General features: G+C 35.3%; 1 protein-coding gene across 1 annotated transcript in view; it reads left to right on the plus strand.

Moving 5' to 3' along the window:
- METTL15 (methyltransferase 15, mitochondrial 12S rRNA N4-cytidine) overlaps positions 1–26,724 on the plus strand; it is a 201,272-nt gene that overhangs the window by 14,208 nt on the left and 160,340 nt on the right. The window lies entirely within an intron of this gene.

Genomic DNA, 26,724 nt, shown 5'->3' on the forward strand with positions numbered 1-26,724 from the left:
GTTCATGCTTATTTTCCCTTAAAGATGTGGTACTATTTAAAATAGTTATTTTACATTTATTTATTTTTATGCACATTTATTTAAATAAATATGTATAATTATATTAGTTTTCATATTGAAATCTTTAATAATTGCAGTGTACTTCTTGAATGTATATCTACCCTTTCTAGTAAGTTTAGTATCCATGAGAATATTCTTGCTTTTCTATCAGTGGCTTAATGCATTTTTATCCCTGTATATAATTATCTTCATTAGAATTTAGAAGCAGATTATAAAGGACATTGGATAAATAAGACCAATAACTTAATTGATTCTTTTGCCTATCCAATGTCTTTAAATTATCTTCTTATAATTTGGTCTTTTTTGTACCCCAGAAGATGAATCTCTCCTATATGTTTGCTATTCAAATATGAGAATTTAAGATTCTTTTTTTCTTTTAAATTTAACTTAAAAGGTAATTAGAAATTACAGTTTTTAGTTCAGCGATAATCCCCAAATATATGTGGTTCCATGGTTACGAAAGTGATCTTCCATTTCTAAATGTCAGACATAAGTACTGAACTTTAAAATTTATTTGAGCAGGAAGAAAACAAAGGTCCATTCTGTAAGGGAAGCTCAGAGAAAGAAAAAGGAGAAACAGGTGAGGTTTTTCTGTTCACAAAGCACATTTGCATGAGTCATTCTGAGTACTGGTTACTGTCTATTTAGGTCAGCACTAGTCCCTGATCAATAGTTTAATCATAGTTACTGCAAGAGGCTAGGTCCAGTGGTTTTTTTTCTAGGTCCCATATTATTTTTGTTAAAAGTGGTAGGAAGTGTACCTTGACCTTGTGAGCTCTAAGAACATTTTATGTTACTCTTCTTCCACTACCTTCTCTTCATATAACAAACTACTTAGCTGTAAGTAGAATACTTAAAATGTTATTTTATAATAAACGAAGTTGCAAAGCTTTATGGTGACTCATCTTGTTATAATCTGTGAACTCTCTTGCTCTTTCTTTTTTTGTGGGTGCTAGTTTTTGTCTCCTTTGGGTGAAACAAATATTATTTATCAGAAGGTAATGTGCATTTAAAGATTTTATTTACTTTGATGAATGTTGTTTCAGAACGTATTTATATGCGTTTTTATGGCTACTTAATTTTTCTTGTTCCCTATAAACTTCTCACTTGGTTTGCTTGAGTCTTTTTTTTTTTTTTTTTGCGGTACGCTGGCCTCTCACTGTTGTGGCTTTTCCCGTTGCGGAGCACAGGCTCCGGACGCGCAGGCTCAGCGGCCATGGCTCACGGACCCAGCCTCTCTGCGGCATGCGGGATCCTCCCGGACCGGGGCACGAACCCGTATCCCCTGCATCGGCAGGCGGACTTTCAACCACTGCGCCACCCGGGAAGCCCGGTTTGCTTGAGTCTTTAATGTATGAGATGTTATATTGCATTGTGTAATAATTTTAAGGATATATTTTATCCTTGTCATATTCATTTGCTCTGTGTGCTATACAGTATTTTTCTGTATTTATAATTACATTTCCAGAAAAAAGCCAATTCTTTCTTTTGTTGTATATTTTTTTCTTTTCGAAATGCAAAAGAAATTAACTCAAAGAAAGGTATAGCATAAATTGACTAGAGCCATCAAGTGACTGAGGCTTAGAGATGGAGATAGAGGGAAAGGGTGCTGTCAAGGGAAGGAAACTGTAAGAGGATGTTTTAAGGAAACAGTGTTAGTACTAAAAAGGGAGACAAACTTCATGAATTTCTATCTTCTCTATATGTTTTCCCTTCTTTTTCCAGCCTCCACGCTACCTTATGTCTCTTCTCTGTGGTTTTGATTTTACCTTCCTTTATAGCAGAAATCATGAAATAATTAAAGCAAATTCAGTCATTCATCCTTCCTCCCACTTTAGAAATGATCTTCAAAATGGTCTTATGAAGACTAACTTTTCCACTAGTATGGAATATTGTCACCAAGATGATTTCTTCTTTGAGTAATACATGTGAAACCAACATTTTTGAATAGAAAGGCTTGATTTTGCTCTAATTTAAAATGATCAAAGCAGCAAACTACCTTAATGAATGAACATGAAGCCAACTTTTCTTGCAAAGGACTACTTTAGAGCTTAAATACAAAGTGAGATATTTCACATATTTCTAAGCGAGACATAGACAACTATGAGAGAGAAATGTTTTATACTGTTTTCTTGGTTTAATATTTTTGTGACATCTTGTTCATTATAGAAACTGCTGAGATTTTTCTAAAGTTATTGTTTTCCCCTGAAGAGCCATTAGCTTAAATGCATGGTTAATAACATACAAAATAAAATATTTTATTTCAGAATTTATTGGAAGTAAGTGTTAGAAATTCTTTGAGAAACTTATATTAGGGATATTGAGTCAGTTCTTCTTAATGTGACTATACTTTCTGAAAGCCCAGGGTGAGAAGTGGTGTTTGTGTCAAATTCTCCATTTCCTGTCAAATCTATTTATGGATTGACATAATTCTGATTCGATTATGCTGAAGGATAGAGGATAAAGGTAAACAAGTATCCAACTACAACTGACATTTTTTGTAATTTTTTTGTTTTCAGTTTGTTCTGGTCTGAATTTTTTTATTACATTCAAGGTAACTGACTTGACAGATTTGGTTTTATAATTACACATGGAAAAAAATTCAAAAAGTAATTGTTTTTTTATAAATGATTAATGAATGAGTTTTATCATTCTGAAGATGTAACCATATAAATCAAAATATTCTTTGTTCATGGCTAACTTAATAAGTATTTACTGACCATCCACTGGGTATGTCTTAGTCCATTTGGGCTGCTATAAGGAAATACCACCAAGTAGGTGGTAGTTTATAAACAACAGAAATTTATTTTTCACAGTCTATAGTTGTAAGTCCAGGATCATTGTGCCAGATGTTCTTGTGAAAGCCCTCTTCCTGTTTCATAGCAAGTGTCTTCTTGCTGTGTCTTCATATGGTGGAGCCTCTTTTATAAGGCACTAATCTCATTCGTGAGGACTCCATCCTCATGATTTAGGTACCTCATAAAGGCCCCCCTTCCTAATACCATCATCTTTGGGGGTTAAGATTTCAGCATATGAACTTTGGGTGGATACGGACATTCAGTCTACCACAGGGTACAAATTTTTCTTTCATTTTTGAAGAAACAAAGAATATGATCTGGCACCCACCAAAAATAGCTTAGAGTTTCCTGAAGGAGGTAAGGGAAAGGCAGCCTGAATGGCAGGATAAGTAACTAAACTATTAATATTGTTAACAGAACTAATAGTAAATGATAGGTCAAAGGTAATCCATTTTATGGATGCTCATTTTGCTGAGAGAGAGCAAACTCTAAGTTTATAATATATAATTATGTCTACAAAGTAGAGAATTTTATGATATAAAAAGGCAGATATTCATTTACATTATGATATGAAAAGCAAGATATTAATTTGCATTTTAAATAAGATTCATTACAGCATTACTCTCTAGCTCATTATGTCAGTTTAGGATGTTAACCACAGTATTGCAGGTCTCTGATACTTTTTACTTCCTGATTATGGGAGACCAAGAATTAACTAGTTAAATGAGAAAAACATTTTTAACACTTATGTTTGATTGTAAATTAGGATGATTGCATATTCCAGTTACTACTTTAAGTTCTATAAATGTTTTTGTTCATTACTTTTGTTTTATATTGGTTTTTGGGTAAAAAGTCTTATAAATCTTTCCAAAGTATAACCTTACTTACCTTAGAGTCTACACATCTAAATTAAACTTTTTAAAATTGACTTAAGGTTGTAATTTTGAATATCCGTTCTTTTTTGTTCTATGTAACAGTGATTTTCTAAGTGCCTTAATTTCTTCCTTCCCTAAATCCCTACATGGCTATATATTTCTGGGTGCATTTTTAATCTTTTCTGCTGGTGCTCATTTCTTAGTATGCTCACTTAGAGCAAGTTCATCACTACTAAATTTTCCAATAAAGCTAATCTAAGCAAACTGGAGTTTCTAGGTGAAAGTAGATAGCACATCTGTTAAGTCAGAAAACCTGGAATAGTCATCCCTCAGATATCCACATGACTGGCTCCCTCACTTCTGGTCTTCATTCAAATGACACCTTTTTAGAGATATCATCCCTGGCCACCCTATTTAAAATTTCAACTACCATCCCACAATGTTTGATATCCCCTTTCCTTGCTTTTTTTCTTTATCTCTAATACTTATCAGTAACATGCTATATTTTTTCATTTTCATCTTGCTTCTTTTTTTTTTTTTGCCGTACGCGGGCCTCTCACTGTTGTGGCCTCTCCCGTTGCAGAGCACAGGCTCCGGACACGCAGGCTCAGTGGCCGTGGCTCACGGTCCCAGCCGCTCCTCAGCATGTGGGATCTTCCCGAACCGGGGCACGAACCCGTGTCCCCTGTATCGGCAGGCGGACTCTCAACGAGTGCGCCACCAGGGAAGCCCCATCTTGCTTTTTAATTGTTGCCCCTCCCTCACACCCTCCCTCCATGGCATCCTGGAATTTAAGTTCCACAAAGCTTGGGTTTTTTTCTGTTTCTTTACAACTGTATCCTCAATGCTGAAGACAGTGACTGGCATCCAGAAAGTACCCTATAAATATTTGTTGAAATAATTATCAAAAGCAAGAATGAAAAGAAAGGTACTGGTAAGAGAAACATTAAGAAGGTAGATATGGCAAGTGATTGGGTGAAGTGAAGAAGGCCTTGGGAAATTGACATAAAAGACAATGAGCTGTTAGGTCTAAGTTTCTGTGTGAAAATGAGACCATTTCCTCATTTTTTCAATAAATATTTATTGAGCTTCTGTGTAACAGGTGCAGTGCTCTTGATGTTGGGGATACAATGTGGAGCAAAACTGGACATGATCTTAGCCTCTAAGGAGCTTATAATTTAGTGGAGGAGGCAGGCATTTATCAAATAATTATCAAGGTGAATATGAAATTTCCACAGCTGTGAAGGAGAATACAGTCAGCCCTCCATATCTGTAGTTACACATCCATAGATTCAACTAACTGCAGATGGAAATATTCAGGAAAAAAGTTCCAGCAAGTTCCAAAATCAAAACTTGAATTTGTAGCTCACAGGCAACTATTTACAAAACATTTACATTGTGTTTACACCTATTTACATAGTATGTACATTGTATTAGGTATTCTAAGTAATCAAGGGATGATTTAAAGTATATGAGAGCATGGCTTAGGTTATATGAAAATACTACACTATTTTTTTCCCTTCAAGTTTTATTGAGATATAATTGACATACAGCACTATAAATTTAAGGTGTGTACTGTAATGATTTGATTTACCTACATCATGAAATGGTTACCACAGTAAGTTTAGTGACTATCCATCATCTCATATAGATACAAAATTGAAGAAATAGAAAAAAAATTTTTTTCCTTGAGATGAGAGCTCTTAGGATTTACTCTCTTAACAGCATTTATGTATAACATTCAGCAGTGTTAATTATATTTATCATGCTGTACATTACATCCCTAGTACTTATTTATCTTATAACTGGAAGTTTGTACCTTTTGATTGCCTTCTTCCAGTTCCCCCTCCCCTACCCCACCTCTGGTGACCACAAGTCCGATCTCTTTTTCTATAAGTTTGTTTGTTTGCTTGTTTTTGAAGTATAATTGACCTTCAACACTATGTTAGTTCCTGTTATACAACATAGTGATTCAATATTTCTATACATTTCAAAATATCACCACAATAAATCTAGTTACTATCTCTTACCATACGAAGATATTACATTATTATTGACTATATTCCTATGCTGTACATTTCATCCCCATGACTCATTTATTTTGCAACTGGAAGTTTGTACCTCTTAATCTCCCTCATCTATTTCTCTCCTCCCTTGAGCCCCTTCCTCTCTGGCAACCACCTGTTTGTTCTCTGTATCTATGAGTCTGTTTTGATTATGTTTATTCATTTGTTTTGTTTTTTAGATTCCATATTTAAGTGAAATCATACAGTATTTTTTTTTCTCTGACTTATTTCACTTAGAGTAATAACCTCTAGGTCCATTCATGTTGTAGCAAGTGGGAAGATTTCATTCTCTTATGGCTGAGTATGATTCCATTGTATATATACACCACATCTTCTTTATCCATGTATCTATTGATGGGCACTTAGGTTGCTTCCATAACTTGGCTATTGTAAATAATGCTGCAATAAACATATGGGTATATATATCTTTTCCAATTAGTGTTTTCGTTTTCTTTGGATAAATACCCAGGAGTGGAATTGCTGAATCCTGTGGTAGTTCAATTTTTAATTTTTTGAGGAGTCTCCATACTGTTTTCCATAGTGGCTGCACCAATTTACATTCATTAGATACTTCAGAGAGGAGCTAAACCAGAGGACCTGTGGGGAGGGCTCTGTCCCAGGAAAACCCATAGGGCCCTGCTCTGTTACAAAATCAGGGAGTATGATACCCCCAGCTTTGTTCTTCTTTCTTAAGATTGTTTTGGCCATTTGGGGTCTTCTATATTTCTGTATGAATTTTAGAATTCTTTGTAGTAGTTCTGTGAAAAAATGCCATTGGTATTTTGATATGGATTGCACTGAATCATGTAGATTGCCTTCGTCAATATCATTTTAACAACGTTAATTCTTCCAGTTCATGAACATAATATATCATTACATCTCTCTGTGTCATCTTCAGTTTATTTCCTCAGTGTCTTAGAGTTTTCTGAGTACAGTTCTTTTACCTCCTTAATTAGATTTATTCCTAGATATTTTATTCTTTTTGATGTGATTGTAAATTGGATTGTTTTCTTAATTTCTCTTTCTGATACTTCATTGTTAGTGTCTAGAAACACAACAGATTTCTGTATATTAATTTTGTATCCTGTAATTTTACTGAATTCATTGATGAGTTCTGATAGATGTTTGGTGGTGTCTTTAGGATTTTCTATGTATAGTATCATGTCATTTGCAAACAGTGACAGTTCTTCTTCTTCCTTTTTAATTTGGATTCATTTTATTTCTTTTTCTTGTCTGATTGCTGTTGCTCAGACTTCTAATACTATGTTTAATAAAAGTGGTGAGAGTGGGCATCCTTGTCTTGTTCCTGATATTAGAGGAAATGCTTTCAGCTCTTCATCATTGAGTATTATGTTCGCTTTAGGCTTGTCATATATGGCCTGTATTATGTTGAGGTATGTTCCCTCTATATCCACTTTGTTGAGAGTGTTTACCATAAATGGATGTTGAATTCACTTCAGAGAGAAGAGAGAACATATATAAAGGTTTTATGCTGGGTAAGAGTATGGCAAGACTGAAGGATTGTAAACAAGCCACTGAATGAACTGAAGATGCAAAGGGGAGGTTTGAAAGATGAGGCTGGAGAGGAAGGTGGAGGTCAGAGATGATTAAGTTTTCCTTTTATTTATTATTCTCTCTACATTATTGAGAATGGATTGGTCTAGACTAATGAGACTTTTGACCAAAGATAATGAGTGGTGATAATTGTAGATTTGGAGGGGAATGCACAGATTTGAGAGAGATATTTAGGAATTAAAAAGTACAGGATGATGCTGACATGAATTAAACACCATTTTCATGTTAGTCACTTTATTACGTACAAGGGATACAAAAAAGAAATAGCCTGCAGTAGAAGAATTCTTTGAAATAAAACATTCCATTATATATATATATATATGTATATATGTTGCTTTGATATAATAGTGAGGGAAACTATTCTACCTGGGTTTTCACAAAGGAGATGAAGGCTAATATGCATCTTCAGAAATAACAAGGAGTTTTCTAAGTGGATAAGGAGAGGAAGGGAATTCTAGGTGGAGAGGAAGGTAATTCTAGGTAGAGAGAACTATTTGTGCAAATGTAGAAAGTCATGAGAAAGCAGCATTTGCTCAGGTAAGCAAATGTTCAGAACATAAAGGAATTTGTAAGGCTTGCTAATGATATGAGACTTTACCTTTTGGACATGGGGAGCCTTGATACTTTCTCTCAGCGCCCTGAGGTTTGACAAGGAATTTCTGGAGTTGAAGCTTATTTGGTAATAGAGATGGAAAGATGGATGATTGTGTTTGAAGAGGGGGGCTTTCACTTGAATGTCCAGTAACAGAAATGAGAGACTAGAGTTAGAAATTAGATAAGGAGATTGAATTTACCACACAGGTGATATTTAAACCCTTGAGAATAGATATGATTGTCAAGGCAAAAAAGAAGGAAACCTTGGATAACACATTGAATATCAAAACTGTAAAGGAATTTGGGAGATGGAAAAAGAAGGGATAAGAGAAGTTGGTAAATACATAAAGTAAGTTGAAATATGAATGGCTGCCACGTCTAATCTGCTTCATTACTTTAGCCCCATTGGCCTAGGAGTTTAAGGAAAATTTTGTTTTCTGGCTTTGTGAATAGATCAAATAAAAGCTAAAAATGGTTTTTTATACCTTCCATACCTAGACTGTTTTCTAACTCGTATTTAGAATAAACTCTTCCCTTGCTATAATTAACAGTATTTCATCCAAACACAAAAACACCCATTTGGTATTCCACAACATATGCATTATTGTATTTCATCTAGAAACCTAAATGTTGTAAAGTGACTTTAGTTTATTTGAAAGCTTTTCATTGCTATTGTTTTATGTAGAATAAACATAACATAGATCCAACTAATCAAACTAATATTATTATTAGTACTAATCCTGACAAATTCGTTTACAAAAAAGTATACTACAGAAATTGCTCTGAAAGTTCAAAGTTTGCCAGCTTGGAGAAAACCTATCTCTGGTCAATTATTTGAATTTTGCTGAATTTTTGTAGCTTCACTGTCTTGGGCTAATATTCAACCTGTTAGTTGGTTTATTACCTTTCAGAGACTGACCTGTGTTTGGTGTAAAAATTAAGTGACAGGGAATACCCACTTGAGTTGTGAATGTGATTTCTTAATTTTATCTTTCCTGATCTACTTGATGAATTATATATGTTCATACCTAAAGGAAAAGAGGGAAGGATCTTCTTCCATGTGAATTTCCATTGAATGCTCTGCAGGTATTTTCTTATGGCAACTATTTTAACCAAGGCAGAAACCTTTTCTTCATATTTATGTATTGATGGTATTAAATAGATAGGGTAAAAAAAAATTGAGTAGAAAAATAATTAACCAGGAATAACAGTATAATCTCCAGATGAATTCTAGATGAATGGATGTTGCAATTAGGTACTATATACCACACTTATAGTCTATAAGAATATTTTAAATAAATAGTTTAGCTTAAATCTACATAATGTTCAAAATTGAAAGTAAAGTTCGCATGATGTTTAAGAGAGGCATTCGGTGAGTACGGTTTTTGTAAATGTATTGCAATTGCTAAAAATTAACATAAAATGTGTATTCTTGCTATAAACATTTATTTTCAAGATTCTTAAAAATTGGACATACTTTGCATAGTTTTCCCTCAAATAAAATGTCAGTGATAGAGTTATAAGCTTTTTTTTTTTTAGTAAGGATATTTTATATGAATCTCTCATTGTGGTTTTATTTTCTAATGTTTTGCATAAAAGTTCAAATGTGAGCAGAAACTATTCATTCACTCTTATTCTCTTTGATAAATTTGGGTATATGTAATTTCCTGTAAAAGTGTGGGTGGGGAAACTAAATTCTTTGAAATGAGTTTTCTGATTATTAAGATTTTATAGGTAAAGCTTTATTATTTAATTAACTTAGATGATTTCGGTATGTGTTGATCATCAACAGAATTTTGTAGACTGTAACTTGAAGTAGTTCTAGTGATGTTTTAGGAGAATACAAAAACATTAAATTGTCTATACTACATCAATTAGCCTTTGATGGTTTTCTTTTTTGTTACGCTAATTTATTTTCATGACTCAGAAATGAGAGATCTTTTAGATGCTTTTTGTTTACACAGCATGTCAGTAGACTTTAGGTCAACATGTCTATGAATAGGTACATGTGGTTATTTTGAACATTTGAAATTGTTTAGATTTTCCCCCAATTTTCGTAACATTTTATATATTGATTTTGCTAGATTGCAGAAGAAAGGCACACTCATACAGTTTGATATTTGTTTTTGTATTTTTTTCTTTCTAACATAATGACTACGGGGGAAATTTTCATATCAAATTACTTTTGGTTCTTTTGTATTCTGTAAAAGAACTTTACAAAATTCAATCCAATAAGTATGTATTGAATGTTTTTTTGTTTTTGTTTCTTTAGTATTTATTTATTTATTTAGTGGCTGCATTGGGTCTTAGTTGCTGCACACGGGATCTTTTGTTGCAGTGGGCTCTTCGTTGCAGTGCACGGGCTTTTCTCCAGTTGTGGTGTGTGGGCTCCAGAGCACATGAACTCTGTAGTTGAGGCACGCGGGCTCTCTTGTTGTGGCTCACGGCCTCAGTAGCTCCGTGGCACGAGGGATCTTAGTTCCCTGACCAGGGATCAAACTGGTGTTCCCTGCATTGCAAGATGGATTCTTAACCACTGGACCACCAGGGAAGTCCCTGAATGTTTTTTTATATGTTTAGCACTGTGTTGGGGGACCAAGAGGTTACCAAAATGGAGATTATCACCTGACCTGGCATCCAGTTCATGTGTTACTCCTAAGTAATGATGTGACCTTGGAAATGTCACTTGCTTATCTAAGCCTCAGTTCCTAATATGGAAAGTGAAGATTTTGGAACTATGTCCTCTTTAAGGTCTCTTACAAACATAACATTATTTGTAATTGTCAAAGTTGACTTTATAAAGGGCTGGATATCTTCTGTTTACCTTTCCAGAACCACTTTCTATCATTTTCACCCTGTATGTGTCCTGGGAGGATGACCTTTACCAACTATATCATCTAGCTCCCCTGCCCTTTGGCTTCTGGTTGGATTATACCAATGGGAGATACCAGCTAGAGATCAGAGGGTGAGGGGAAAGTGTAGTCATCGTACTCCTTTGTGTTGCCTTGAATTGGTTGCTTTTCTTTCCCCAGAGCCATAGCACCTGTCAGGAGGCCCTCTCTATATAACTAACCCTCTCTAGATAATGGTAATCACTTACTCCTTTTGCCCTTCAGGCTTGGGATGGTACCGTCTCTGGCTGTTGTCAGATCCTCTGGAGCTGTGCACTATTCCCTGTTCCCTAGCCCCTAAACTCTGTCTACATCTTTATAAATAGTTCGTTAATTAAACTATCATTCTCAAATTACCAAGTTTGGGTGTGCCACCTTTTTCTTTTTTCCCCTGCCAGAACTGACTGAATGCTTTCTATTCTCTTGGAATGACTTGCTACCAATCTCTGTATCTTAAGGACTTATTACCATTAAGTGTCATCAAGAGTCTCTGTAAAATGAAAATATTCTGTGAGGGACTACATGATAAGCTCTCTGACTAATATGTTAATTTTCAGTGGTTACTATTGGGTTGTATGCTACTTGTTTTAGAGATGTGTGTATATATGCATGTGTATGTTCCCCCTTTTCTTCACTTTATAATCAAGTGAGAGCTCAACAGTTTTATTTAGGTCATTTTCCTGGCAGAAAATACCATTAGGCTAGTCAGATCAAGATGTGTGGAGTTTTTTCTTGTGGCAATGGGGAATCTTTGAAGAGTTTTAAGATATGGAGTGACCTGGTTAAATTGCCATTTTTTGTAGGCTACTCAGTGGCTATATATTGGGAGAATTTGTAGGCAAGGAGGCTGATGTTTTATATTAGATAAAAGATAATAGGTATCTGAACAAAAGGAGCAATAATCAGTGTGTTGAAGCAAGGAGTTGAAAAGTCAGCAGTTGTGGCAGTGGATTGGATGGAGGGGAGAAAGCTTATCATCACTCTCTTCTTTGTGTGACTAACCCAATGGAGAGTGATGCTGCTCCATGATATGGAGAATAATGGAGGAGGATTAGGTTTGGGGGAAGTCAATGAATTAAATTTGGGGCTTGTGTGTTTGAGATGCCTAAAGGACATCTAGGTTTTCCTGTCCAGAAGGTAGTTGATTGACTGAATAGTTTGAAGCAAGAAGGAGAAGACCAGATTAGAAAAAATAATTTAAGGAGTCATCAGCAAGGCAGTATTGAAGCCAGAAAGAGAATGAGGTCCCTCATTTTTTTTTTTTACAGATGGAAGTGCAGAGGAAGCTAATGTATTACAAATTTGGTCGAAGAAGATGACCTAAGGAAGAAGAGAGAAGGAATGGTTAAAGAGGTATGCAGAGGACCAGGAGACTCTGGTTGCATGTGAGCTAAGGAAATAGAGTTTTAAGACACAAGCCATCAACAATGGCAGATGCACCCGAATTTCAGAAAGGTAGAGGCTAGAAAATATTTTTCAGAGCTGACAGTTAAATGATTACCTTAGGGAGAGCAGTTTCAATGGAGTAATGGTTCATTGGAAATCAGATTCCTGTATGGAAGGAACAGGAAAAGAGAGCAAGTATAAATTGATATGAAAAGATTTGGATGAGTAAAGGAGGGTAGAATATGGATAGTAGTATGTCAAGAAAGAGTTTTATGTATGTGTGTATGTATGTATGTGGGTAGGTAGGAGGGCAGGTAGGTAGGTAGTTATACTCCTTATTTCTGTGAGGATAGAGTAGGCCAGAGAGAAAGTTTGAAGATACAGGAGAGGGGAGGTCTGATGAAAGCTGAAGGGGACTCTTGGTTCAAGAGCACAGGTGCAAGATTGGCTTTGAGTAGAGGAGAGACTTGAAGTGAGGATGGGTGTGATTGAAGATAAATTTGTAGGTAATGGGCCAGAAAAATTGAGAGGAATCTAGCCTGAGTGCCTTTATTTTCAGGATGAGCTCAAAGACAATGTTGTCTGTAAATCAGAAAGCTGTTTGAAGAGATTATTGAACTGGGGGTTCAAGGAGGTTGTTGAAAATTTAGAATAGTCATCGAGACATGAGGCAGTGTGGTGTGATGGTTAAGAGCCTGGGCCCTGGAACTCTTCTACTGATGAGTTGTGTGACCACAGGCAAATTACATTATTTTTCTGTGCCTCAGTTTTCATCTAAGAAAGGGGATAATTATAGTTCCTACCTCATTAGAATATTGTGAGGGTTAATAAATGTTTAAGTATAGATGTGTGTAAAGTATATCTGGTACATAGTAAATACTCTATAAATTATAATTCTGATTATTACTGATATTTTTCAAGTGTTATTATATACTTGAAATGTGGGGGATAAAGTAATTGAAAGTAGTGTGGTTGGGGAAGGGAGAGACAGAGAATAAGAACACAAGTGGATGTGCCCATGTGAGAACTGGAGTAGTTGTGGTTAAAGAATAGAGTATTTGAATTTAAAATTTCGGTTAGAACATGATAAGCCAGTGAAAAGTTCTAGCAACTGACTGTGAGAGGTGAAGGTCATTGGATTTGAGATGGACATTTTGTTGAAGTATCAGAGGTTTGTACTTATAAACAGAATGACTGAACGCAAATCTGCACATGCAGACCAACAAAGGGGTGTTGTATTGACCACTTAAATATGACAAGTGGCATTGCTGAACGTGACGTGATTTTCTGAAATGGAGAGCTATTCTTGGTAAAGTTTCTCTCAATTTACACAAGAGTTCCATTCCTAGAAAATTCAATGTATATTCAATCCTTGTAAAAAGTACTGTATGAGATGTAAAACAGAATTTGGTTTCAGGCTTAGATCATTGTTCTCCCTTTCCCCCTCCCCCCACTTTGTGAACTGTGTGTCATATAGAATTTGGGTTATTTTGAAGCACTGTGCTGTGCATTGCAGGACATCCAGCATTCTTGTACCTCACCCATTAAATGCTGGTGGCATCCTGCAATTCTTTGTAATAGCCTGAACACATTTTTTCAACACCCTCATTGAGCACCACTGGGTTAGGGGAAAGATGGCACAAAGTAGCATGTGGATTAGAACCAAGGAAAAGGGTTCTGTTTTGCACAGTGACCTAGTATAGAGATGTGAAGCAGGGAATTACCTGGCAACAAAATTTCAGTAGAATCCTGATATAAAGTTGCAGTGTTGCAAGGTAGTAAAATTTCTTTACCATCTCAGCCTCTGTCCTTGTTAACTCCTTCCTCCAGGGCACCCCAGCTTAGATGTATCTGGTAGCCAGGTTAATTAACATTTAGTGGCCTAGTACAGTAAGAATGCTTGACTGGATTTGGTGAAGAGTAATTTCAGCATAACTTCTCTTTTAACTACCTTAACATTTTCTTCCCTTTCTACTATACTTCCAAGCATTCCTTTTCCATATGAAAACAGGTGAACATACCTGATCTTTCCCATTAAAATTTTTATTTCTCTATTTTTTCTTGCCATCAGTAAATATGTTGCATAAAAATGTAATCTTTGAATTTCTGTGTTTGCTTATGAACATATCCAAATGTGCACTAAAATGCAGTGGAATTATTGCAGTTTCATATTTTGTTCAAACTGATAAACTTTTAATAGTGTCACCCTTGTCCAGTGTTAATGGGTTTGTTATTTTTGGAAGAATCATTTGCAGTAGTTTACTTCTGGTGATCCTAATCAATCAGAAGTATTGCTTTTAAAAGATTAATCTTGAAAATCTAGCCGAGTTGTGCTATTTAGATATTGTGCTTATTTTAAATTAGGTGATTTTTGTAATACTGAACAATATTTTTCATTGTAAATAAAAATTTAGCATGATAAAAATAATGTTTGCCCAGGGAATTAAATGAGGTTTGATGAGGTTTTTAGCTTCATTTGTGAAGTAAAACCTGATAGTGAAGATGAGTAGTTCCCGAAGTATACATGCTTTGTGAAATATTTTCCTACTTTCAGTCTATTTCCTGGGGTATATGCCCATGCCATGGAAATCATTGTGATTAACATTAATTGTTAAGCTTCTTGGGTCTCCCTGCAGAGAAGCCAGAGCTGTAAAAATTGAACCTTTTTTTTTTGCCTTGTAAAGGTCATAGCAACAAGACATAGGTCTAGAAATGGAGCCCTGTAATGGTCACATAGCTGATTTAAATGGCGCTATGTAATTATATCACGATTATATGCATGGGTAGCATCTCTTTATTAAGTTACATTCTTTTATATTAAAATATATATCATTTTTATGTGAGAAAAGTTAGATATTTTATAAAATCCAATTTGTTCTTGTCCCTTAACCTTAATACGTTACTTAGTCTATGTTTTAAACTGGTAGAAAATAATTTGTTCTCGATCTCTTTTTCTTATTTTATCATGGACCCTTAATAATCTCAAAAATGAATCCATTAAATCAATTAACAGATTAATTTCACCTGCTTTTAAGTTCATCCTGTGGGGGGGGTTCCTATGAGATTTTCATAAACTATAATTGAGTTTTTATTTGCCCTAAAGTGAGTTGTTCAATCGTCTGTCCTTTGTAAATTCACTTTGGTGTGTCATGTGGTACATTAGATGAGAATTATTTCTTTCTTTGACACACAATGTAGTGTTTTTGCTTGTTTGTTTTAGACAAGTCCCTGAAAAGTTTTGTGAAAATCAAATTGAGAAAACAAAAACAAAAAACCTCTTATTTCCCCACTGCATTATACTGTAATTTTAGTATGTTTTATTTGAATAAAGTATTGAATTAGTACTTATTCCAAAAATCAACAAAAGTTTGATATGATTAAAGGGAAAAGTGTATTTTTTAATTTTCAATTTTCATCTCAGATTTAGAAGTTCACAGACATATTAGAATAATGATGCATAAGGAAATTAAATGCAGCTTCTAAATCTTACAAAATTGTTCAAATATATCATGTCATGACAAACTCCTATCTGGAATGTTACTTAAGAGTAATCTGATTTAAGAAAAAGACAAAAGGTAAATCTTAGGATATGAAATTTTGTAAGTTTTCCTTTCTTGGAATATTTAGAAAAATTGAAAAAATGTCTCTTGGGGTCATAGGGCTAGAAATAGTGGTTGAAAGGTAGGAAGAGGATGTTTTTGGATCATGGCAGGAAATAGGGTACTTTCGGGATGGGAGTTGTGACTAAGATTAAGCACAAGACTTCAGGGTAATTTCAGGCTAACTATAGTCACTTAAGTTTAAGTCCTGGAGTTTAATCATTAGGGAAGATTGAATAAAAGATCAGTTAACATATTGTCATAGCCGGTGTCTACAAAATGGCTTCCATTGATCTTCACTTCCTGGTTTTCGTGTTCTTTCATAGTTCTTTTCCATAATGAATTGGGTTGACCAGTGTAACCAATAAGATATTGCAGAAATGATGATGCTAGTTGCTTCAAAGGCTAGGTCAGAAAAGAAATTGTGCTGTATCTTGGATTGCTTGCTCTGGGAGGCCAGTTAACATGTCATTAGAATGCTTAAGCAGCCCGTGGAGAGGCCTACATAGAGTGGAATTGAGGCCTCCTGCTAACAACCAGCACCAGGTGAGTAGGCTATCTTGGAAGCAGATCTTCCAGCCTCAACAAGCCTTCAGATGAATGCAGCCCTGGCTGACACTGTTATTGCAACCTGTGAGACACCTCAAGCCAGATATTCCTGATCCATAGAAACTGTGAGATAATAAATGTTTATTGTTTTAAAACCCTAAATTTAGGGTAATTCGTAACAGCACAGAGGAATAATATACACAAATAAGAACAGAGTTTCAACTGTGATAATTGCCGTTAGAGAAAGGTATGTACGTCTGTGAGTGGCAAACAGGCTTCTGATTTAGTATGGGTGTTTGGGAAAGGTTTATGAGCTTAGATCTAAAGAATAGGAAAGAACATTCCTGGCAGGGACAGCATGTGAAATGCTGTTATGGGAGAAACAGGGCACTTTTGAGAAACCTGAAGACCACCAGTGTGGCTAAGTGTAGACAGCAAAGAAGAGATGGAAAGAGATGAAGTCTTCATCAGAAAATGCTAGGCTCAAGACCATATTAAGGATTTTGGTCTTTATTTGAAAAGCAGTGGGAATCCATTGAAAAGTTTTCAGCAGGGGGATGTGGGGTAACTAGACTAGATATGTATTTTGTAAAGAACATTTCGGATAGCCTTGTGGAGAATAGATTAGAGGTAGTAGGCTGGGAATAGGTTGTGTAAGGGTGGGTGAAAGGAGACCAGTTAGAAAGTAATAGAATTTATCTAAAGAGATGTTGATAGTTTGGACTAGAGTGGTGACAGTTTAGATGGAGAGAAGTAGGCGGATTTGAGAGGTTTTGTATTAAAAATAAACAGAATGTGGTGATGAGGAGTTAGACCTGAGAGGTGAAAAGAAATGTAGCTGTTAAGGTAGGTATATAGCCTTGTCATTGGATGGATGAAGACTCAGATTTTTTAAGGAAGATTTTCTATTTTTTTTTTTTTTTGTGGGGGACATGTTTTTAGATGCTTTTCACGTAGTCAACATGGAGTTTCAAGAGCTAGTTGGATAAATTGTTTGGGAACTCAGAGGAAAGGTCTGAGCATGAGACAAAAACTTGTCAGTTTTATTTCATATGAAGTCATAATTCATGTGATGCAGTCTTTGAGGAGTGTGTGGTCAAAAGAACACAGTTCATTAAAACAAAAATTATTTCAAAATAGTGCAAGTTTTTTATGCATTTGTCAAAACTATGAATGGAACTCTTAATTCCCAGCAGTACTTTGTAATATTGTTCTTGTTCCTTTTCTCATCTTCTGTCTTCATCAAATGCAGCTGTTGTACCACCCCTTTCTTCAAAACTCCTGAAGAAGCTACCCTTTTACTCCCATCCAGGCTAACTTTTATTCTAATTCACCCTTCATCTTCTTTGCTCTTCATTATTTAAATTGATGTAACTGTGTTTTCCTGTTTTGACAACATAGGGCCTTGCTTGCAGTGGAGAGTAGGGAAAGAAACTGGGAGCTCAAAGCCAGGTATTCTTTTGATGACTTAGGGAGAAGAAAGTCACGGAACACCTCTGAGAACAGTGACATATTACTGATTTTTGTCATGTCACTTAGTTTTCAGCATTAAGTAAAAATTGAAGCCATGGGCTTAGAGTATTTTTCCTTCTTTGAGTAAATGAAAGTGTCCTGATCCTTAAGTAGCTCCATCATTTAATGGTTGGGGTAAGGAAGATGAGCCTAGAGGAGGACTGACTGGGATCTGTGTTAACTTCTGTCTGGAACCTCTGAGCTAACTGCTGCTTCAGGTCTCAGGTCTTCGCTTAGATAATGGTTTCTTTGGAAGGCCTTTTTAAACATTTCATTTCCAGGTTAGGCTCTTCTCCGGCAGCCACTCAATCTTATTATTGTCCTTATCACTGCTGTAATTATTTATTTAATTGCATGTAGTTCCCAGCACTCTAACCTCTGCTAGGGAGGGTGGTAGACAAGTTCAACATTGTATCCCCACTAAGTACTATTTTATCTTTTATGTAATGGGACTCATTAAGCACTTGTTTAATTAATTCAGGCAGGTGTTCTCATTAGACTCATTAGGCTTCATATGTGTCTATCAGCCACATTTCTTTTCCTGCTTACTGTCAAAATATATAGACTTGCTCTTTAGCAAACAACATAAAGTAGCTAGACTCCAGGTTCTTGTCTTAGATTATGACTTTGAACTCTTGGCCACCTAATACCTATAAAAAGTTTGGGGGAAATAAAATTTATGAAGGACTGCAGTGTACTTGTACCATATGGTTTTCACATTAGAATTAGTTTAATTGAATTGTGCTTCACTGTTATTCCATCTCTTATATTGAGGGATATTAAAAGCAACACAACTTTAAAACTCATTGTCATATTCACTGTAGGGGTGGAGGAGAAGGTGGTTTTCTGTGATTTTTTTATGTGGACTGATAGGAAATTTTTGTTTTCAAGGTACAATAGTAGTAAGAAATCTTATTTTGAATGACTAGGTTGTTTTTTTTTGTGTGTGTGTGTGTGTGTGTTTGTTTGTTTTTCTGGATATGACGAATCATGTGACTGCATATGTTTCTCTCTTTGCAGTGGCTTCTAGGAAACTCATAAATTTTGTGGTCTTCCTTTATCAAAGGACATAAACATTTTATGTCCTCTGTTTTGAGTAACAGTCTTACTAGTGATTTTAATTTTACCTTTTTATTTCTTCTATCTTTATTGCCATCTTCATTCCCTTCCTATCTCCATGTCTTTACTTTTTTACTTCCTGTACTAACTTGTCTTTGTAAGTCATATTAATTTTTTTTGAATCATTCCATATAGACTTCTACAGTGTAATGGATCTCTTATTGGCAATTTGTTTAGGAACTGACTTGGTATTAATTTGACATCTCTCCTTGCATCCCCTAGGCTCTCTGCGATATTGAGACTGGCTGAGTCCTGTGGAGCACCCCCTCTCCTAGATTCCAGTTTCTGAATAAAGGGTCTTCTTTGTTTTCCCTGCAGGGAGTAGTCTTTCATTCCTCTTTTCTCTCTCTCCCACTCCCAACCCCAAAACATTACTAAACTGTTTTACAAATAGCTACCTATATTGCAACTGTGATTTAATAAAATGTTTGAGGTAGAGATAAAATGTTAGGTAGAGATAAATTTTATGATAAAAGCAAGGAAAGGTAGTTACTTGTCTTTTTTATTTTTGTAGTTATTTTGAAGAACCACTTAAGGCATTTATATTAATTCTAGAAAGGTCAGTAATCTTGGATCACACTAAGGATAAACTAAATCTGAAAAAAATATAAGAAACTTTCAATGGGCTAAATGTATATGATGATTTTAGGCTTTTATTCATATCTAAATTTTGTTTCCACTGCTATTTTAAGAAGTTAGGAAATATGGGATATTTATATATGATGAATAGGTGAATTTAATTAAATACTTTAATATTGGTTTTATTACTTATATCCTCTGTATAGTTTAAAAAACAACTAGCATTCTTTATAGAGATAGTTGCAGTAGCAATTTTAAGGAATATATTTTCATTGTTTTGTTAACAAATCAAACTTTTCAAGTTATTTCTGGCTATTAAACCTTTCTGGAAAGTTGTTCCATATCCTTCCGGTCATCTAAATTTATCACAGGCCTTTAACTAAGAAGGTTGGTGAACCTTCTTTCCTTTTGATCTTGCATCCTGGCGGGTGCTTGGATATTTCTTCTGTAAGAAAAGTTTTGGTTGATGAGTCAGTGCACTGAGTCATAGGCAGCATGAAGCCTCTAGTGTTCTATACTAACTAATTGGAAACAGTTTCAAAATTAATTAAGGCACAGTTGTCAGCTCACTGTTACTGATTGACATCCCACCAAAGTATTTTGTTTTTTGGCAACTTGCTTAATTGTTCTTTGGTGTTTAGGTTTTTGTTTTGCTTTATGATTTTTTTTTTTTGGTCTGTTGAATAGACCTATCTTTACCATGTTGATTTTTTTTAAAGCTCTTTTATGAACCCTGTGTCATTTGTGTTTAATTTCTCCCTTGCTTGATGCTTTTTTTCCCTTAAAAATTATTCAATGCAATTCCTTCTCTTTTTAGCTTGCTAATTTATCAGTCCATGAGAGAACTCTTTTATGCTCCACAGAAACTAGTTCATACAATAATAGTACATTGATTTGTCAAATAAGAGCCTGCTCTCCGACTAAACATGTCGGAAGTTAAATGGCATGCTTAGTTTCCTTTACATTGCATAAATTTGACCTTAATAAACTTATTAAAAATGACTTGTTTTTGAAAGATTCTGTTTCTTCATTGTGCTCATATTTGTTTGAAAGTACTTTTATTTGTATAAAGGATTCTGCAAGGGGGGATTTATTAGGTGTTCTTCATGTTTACAGAAGGTTAAACAAGAAGTCAAGACCAGTAAGGTATTTTGGCTGAACCAATCAAATATGTTCTGGCAAGATGATAAAGTGCTAGGGTTAATTACTGAGGGGGAGAAATAAAAGAAGGAGAAAGAGAAGATAACTCACATATTAAGTGCCTACTTATTTCCTCACACTTTCCATATATTGTTTCTTTAAATCCTCCCAGCACCCCTTGGAGGTGGGAATTATTTCCCATAATCAAATGTGGAACTTGAAGCCCAGCTAATGAGTAACTTATTGAAAGTTACCCATAATCAAATGTGGAACTTGAAGCCCAGCTAATGAGTAACTTATTGAAAGTCTTCAACAATATCTGTATAATAAACACGTTAGGCAATTTATGGCAGCACATTAGTGTGCTGTCTCATGCCAGATTTGGAAGGGAAATTTAGGAAAAGTATTTGATCTAGATATACAATAGGTAATCTATATGACAGTAAATGGATTACACATCTTTGCATCATTACTCTTAAATATTACTTTTGAAGCTATTTGAAATTGAGACACAATTGATGACATGTCATAATTTAATTGGCAGCATCTTTCTTTCATAGTACGTATTAATGCTTCATCTTATAATCAGTATGATCTTAGATTTGTTGGAATATAGTAGATGGTCCTTGTTCTTTTCACTCCTTAGAAACGTTTAAGAACAAAGGCAACCTTTTGACCTTTAGGGTTTTCATTCATTTTCCCTTAAGTCTCTTCTAATGAGATGGGCTTTAAAGAATTCTATGGTTAATTAAGTTTTAGAAACATAGCATAATCTGTACTTCTCTTGGAGATTCTTATTATACACTAGCATGTAAGAATCCTAGGGGGGGAAAAAAGCAAAATATTTTTAACTTTCTGTACCCACTGTTCAAACTTATTTAACCAAAGAATTCTCACCACCCCACCTCTTTCTTACCTGTCTTTCAAAGAACATTGTGAATATGCTTGAAGAATTTAATCTCTGCATAGGTAATGTTGAGAAGTGCTGGATTACATACTCTTTTGCCGAAGGCTATCACCAGAGTTTAACCTTTCTGAGGGTCAACAGATTTTTCTCTTTTTCTTCCAGTTTTATTGAGCTATAATTGAAATACAGCACTGTATAAGTTTAAGATGTACAGCATAATGATTTGGCTTGCATACATCATGAAATGGTTACCACAATAAGTTTAGTGTATATCCGTCATCTCATATAGATACAAACTAAAAGAAAAAATATTTTTCTTTGTGATCAGAACTCCTAGGATTTACTTTCTCAACTTTCATATATAACATATAGTGAAGTTAATTATATTAATCATGTTGTATATTACATCGCTAGTACTTGTTCAGTTTGTAACTGGAAGTTTGTACCTTTTGACTGCCTTCATCCAGTTACCTGCCCCCACCAGCCCCGACCCCTCCCCCAGCACCGCCCCCTCCCCCGGCCCTGGTAACCGCAAATCTAATCTCTTTTCCCATGAGTTTTTTTGTTTGCTTTCTGATGTATAATTGACCTACAACACTATGTTAGTTACCGTTACACAATATAGTGATTTGATATTTCTATACATTACAAAATAATCACCCTGATAAGTCTAGTTACCATCTATCACCATAAAATATATTATATTATTATTGACCATATTCTCTATGCTGTACATTTCATCCCTGTGACTCATTTATTCTGTAACTGGAAGTTTGTACCTTAGTTTCCCTCACCTATTTCACTCTTCCCCAACCCCACCTAAAGGATTTTTTTTTTTCAATCTTCTTACCCATGCTCATTTTATTTTTATTTTTTCGCTCATGGCTTGGCCACACCACTTTACCAATTCCTTGCCTTTTTTTTTTTTTTCCTTGAGTCATGTCTTGGTATATAGTTTTTCCTCTTTTGCTAGCAAAATTGTGATATTTGAATCTTATTAACTGGGTGTTTGGAGTTTTATTAGAGATTCTGAACAACTAGAGTATTCTTGATAATGTATAAATTACAAAGGAAAAACTCCTTTTTCTGGCATTTTATGACATCTAAAGTTCAGGAGATTATGGGAGCCTAATTACCATATCTTATGCTGATCTCTTCAAAGGTATGACATTTTTCATCCTCAAGGACTCACTAAGAAGGAGTAAATCTCCATTCCCTGCTATTTTTCTTGTTTATCTCTTTACTTCCTGACTCCCCTCTTCTTCTCTCCACTTCCCTTTGCCCTCTCTCTAAATCTGGAGTCAGTTTACTTAGCAATTACGTGTTCTGTCAGGATTATTTAATCATGTAATATTTGGTCACACTTTTCCCAATTACTGTATGTTCTTCATTTTAATAATGTTGTTTCTGGAGTCGTATTCCTAGCACTCCTGTACAAAAGAGACTGCCTAAGTCTTTGGCTTTTTATACCTAAGCTAAACTAGCTTCTTCTTACCAGTCTTCCTGTTGGCCAATAGATGACTATGTTTCTTCAGTCACCAAGGCATTTAGTATACTGATTTTATTGCAGTCTTTTTCAATTTATTCCTTTCTTACTTATGGTACTTGTCATCATTCCTGTCAGCAAGTATTCTTGAGTTTGTGTTGTTTTCAGAACTGTAGTGGCCATTAGGGAGTTTACATACTCTATTTTCAAGCACCCTTTGATCTCAGTGACAAAAAAGCCATTAATTCAAACTTAACTGAATATATAACATATAAAGGGGACCCAAAGCAGTATAATACTGCATTAAAGGATATGGAAGATGAGATTAGAAATGTGGACTGGTGCCAGGTTGTTTAGCAATTTTACCGCCAGGCTAAGACGCTGCTCAGTAAGATAGCTTTTGGGCAAGGGAGTAATATGCTTCACTTTTCCTATCCTGCTGTTTATTTAGCCTAAACACTTGAATTTATTTCAGGTAACTTGATGCTTTGTTACCGGCACATCTTCTTGGCTTCAGTCTTAGCCTTCTGATTGTTTTAGCCTTTTCTACTCTGATGAACCTATGTCAGGATTTTCTGATGATTAGACATTGTTCGTAAAGCATTTCATAAACAGTGCTTGGTACATGTGGAGATGACAATAATATGATGACAAAATGTACTGGAATATGGATGTAGCCAAGGTGTGTGTGTTAGGGGGTGGGGAGGTGGGTTGGTGAAACCACACAATCTTTTCTCATCTAGGAAGCTTAGCCAGGGCCATTCTTGTAGCTTTCATGTTTTAGACTGGAAATCAGGAGACCTGGGTTCTGGTCCCAACTCTATGTGACTTTGCAGATCACCTTCCCTTCCAGGCTGCTGTGTCTATTGTAGATTAAATAATTGTTTTGAATTAGGTAATTATTAAAAGGTGTGATTCTAGATTTAAAATATATAATTTTGGGGGGTTAGGCAAGTAGTGGATAAGGATAGCTTAAAGATAATATGAGAGTAGGACCATCTCTTATTTCATTGGAGTATTTCTGATGGGTTACCCAAACCAAACTAGTAAATGTCCAGGATTCATCTGCTTCCAACAGAAAAATTATTTTAACTAGAGAAAGGACCTATACAAAAAAGCACGATAGCAAAACAGAGCTTAAAGCACATTTAAAGTACATTTGCATTTCTCATATTGAGAGTCAATGAATAAAATTCTGAGGCAAGAAAAGTAGTTTCCACTTTCCTACAAGTGGAAACTACTCACTGAGACAACTGAGGAATTTAGAAAAAGAAGTTGGGTAATATCTGATACTTTCATACTCTTCACACACCTAGGAGCAATGTAGCCTCTTCAAATCTTAAATATACAGATTAAAGGCCTATTATTGCTTAGGATGCATCTCTGGGGCAGGCAGTCCTAAACTCCTTGCCAGATTAGGTTTGAAATGCTTAATCAGGCCCTCTTCTTCCCACACCCACCAATCTCCTACAGTGCTCTTTTGCATCAAAATTTCAACAAAGTATTTGGACTAGAAAAATTTTAATTTTTCAATTTGGTAATTATACTACACTAGTATAGCACTGGTCTTTCTTCAGCTTGGTCCATATTTAACTATTATCGGTTCTTTGTCTTCCCTTTCCTGTTATTGCCTCTTTCCCTTGTCTTTCTTATTACTTCTGTTTGGTTCATGGCACTGAGGTGGATTTGTGTTAGAGATATTATGGGAGCAAAAGAATTGGACTAGTATCTTCTCGCTAACACCTCTTCCACAAGCAAACACACAAATAAACCAATATCTATTATTTTGGATATGGAGAGGTTGGAGACAGAACAAAAATAAAAGAGAAGCTTGAGGATATTGAGTTGGGAAAGGTGCTTTAGGAATACCTCTACTGAATTTGAAGTAGGGATGATTTTAAAAAATGAAAGATTCTCTCCCTACACACCCCCTGAGAAAAAAACTAAACAAAAACTCACTAATATTTATATAATTTCATTATAAAGGACGGGCATACATTGCTATCATTTCTAGACATCAGCAGTTTGGGTGTTCTACCCATAAGTGTTGGAATGTTGAAAGCAGAAGAGAATAATTCTGTCTATTCAGGAGAGTTGAGACTTCAGCCTTACTTTCTTTTAAGGCTTTATTTATCAAAGGTATTCTCAGAAGGTAATGATGAACCTGAAACTGTTCCAACCTGTGCTGAAATACTCCCACACTATGTTGTTGGAATAGATTTAAGCACTCTTTGTAAAACCATGCCAGAAAGTTCTTACCATTTGAAGTTTCTGCCCTCAGTTGGATTAAGTGGAAGAATTTCCCATCTGTTCAGACAGAAGAACAGTGATCAAAAAATAGGTAATAAGAAAAGATTTCCCTGTTTGAGATGTGCTTTTTGTGGATGAAAGTTTTTCATTGGAAGAAATTATTTGTTTTCACAAGACAAATATTTGGACCTGATGTTCAAAATAAGTATTTGGAACTCAATTACAAACAAACTTATAGCTCTAAATATTCTACTATATAATTGTTTGGTTGGTACGTGAAATCAAAACCCAGTAGGTATGCTTGATTGGAGTTTTTTCACCCGTCCCCCACTTTAAAATACCACCTCACCACCTTCTTATCTCTTACCAGGATGACTGCAAGAACCTCTTAATTTATCACTTACTTTCAGTACATCTTCCACTTTGCTGTTAAATGGATTTAACTTTACATCTGATCATATTACTTTTCAGTTTAATGGACTGTAAATTCCTGGCAGATGTACAAGTTTGTTTACCACCTGGCCCATTCCACATTGACAACCTCCTCTTCTGCCACATGCCCTACTTGCCATCCACATTAGACATATGAGGTTCTTTTGGGTCTCTGTTACCTTGCACATGCTTCTGTCCCTTCTTTCTTCCATGGTGGCATGTATTACACTGTTCTTTCTTCCAGGATGACATTTACTACACTTTTGTAATTGTCTGCTAACTTACCTGTTTCCTCTTTAAACTGGAGAGGTCATGCTTATTCTATATTTTCCCAACATTTAACTCAGTGCCTCACTAACTGACTGTTTATTGAATTACTACCCCTCCTTCTGCATCTTGTAAATTTCTGTGTGTCTCCACTCAAAAAGGTTTAGAATTGCAAGTAGGTTTATGGCTGTTCTTTAAGACCTGTATTTTCTGTACTCTCCCATGAAAAGGAATCTTTAATTTCTAATTTTTACCCCTGTTATTATTGGTCCCACCCTCTTTCTTCAGATTTCAATTATCGGTATAGTTATTTGCCTCTGAAATAGGGTCAGCCCGTGGCATGAGTCTCTGCTTTATTCACGTTATATAACCTTGGTTATTGTATCTGTATTTCTGCTTTTATTTCCCAAGACATTTAGAGTTTCTTTCTGTCCCCTTGGCCACACTTGCTACTTTATGTACTTTCTAGACAAGTGAATTTAGGTTTAGAGAAGCAAAATGAGTTGCCCAACTTCACAGAGCAAGGAAGTGATAGAATTAGTTTTATATGGCCTCAAAGCTTATGCATGTCTTTTTGCTGCACCACAGTGCTGGTTGCCTTCCAGTTTACAAGCATTATGCCTAAGCTGCTTTCTAAAA

This window comes from Leucopleurus acutus, assembly GCF_964270905.1.
Source record: "Leucopleurus acutus genome assembly, chromosome: 8".
Classification (NCBI taxonomy): Eukaryota; Metazoa; Chordata; class Mammalia; order Artiodactyla; family Delphinidae; genus Leucopleurus; species Leucopleurus acutus.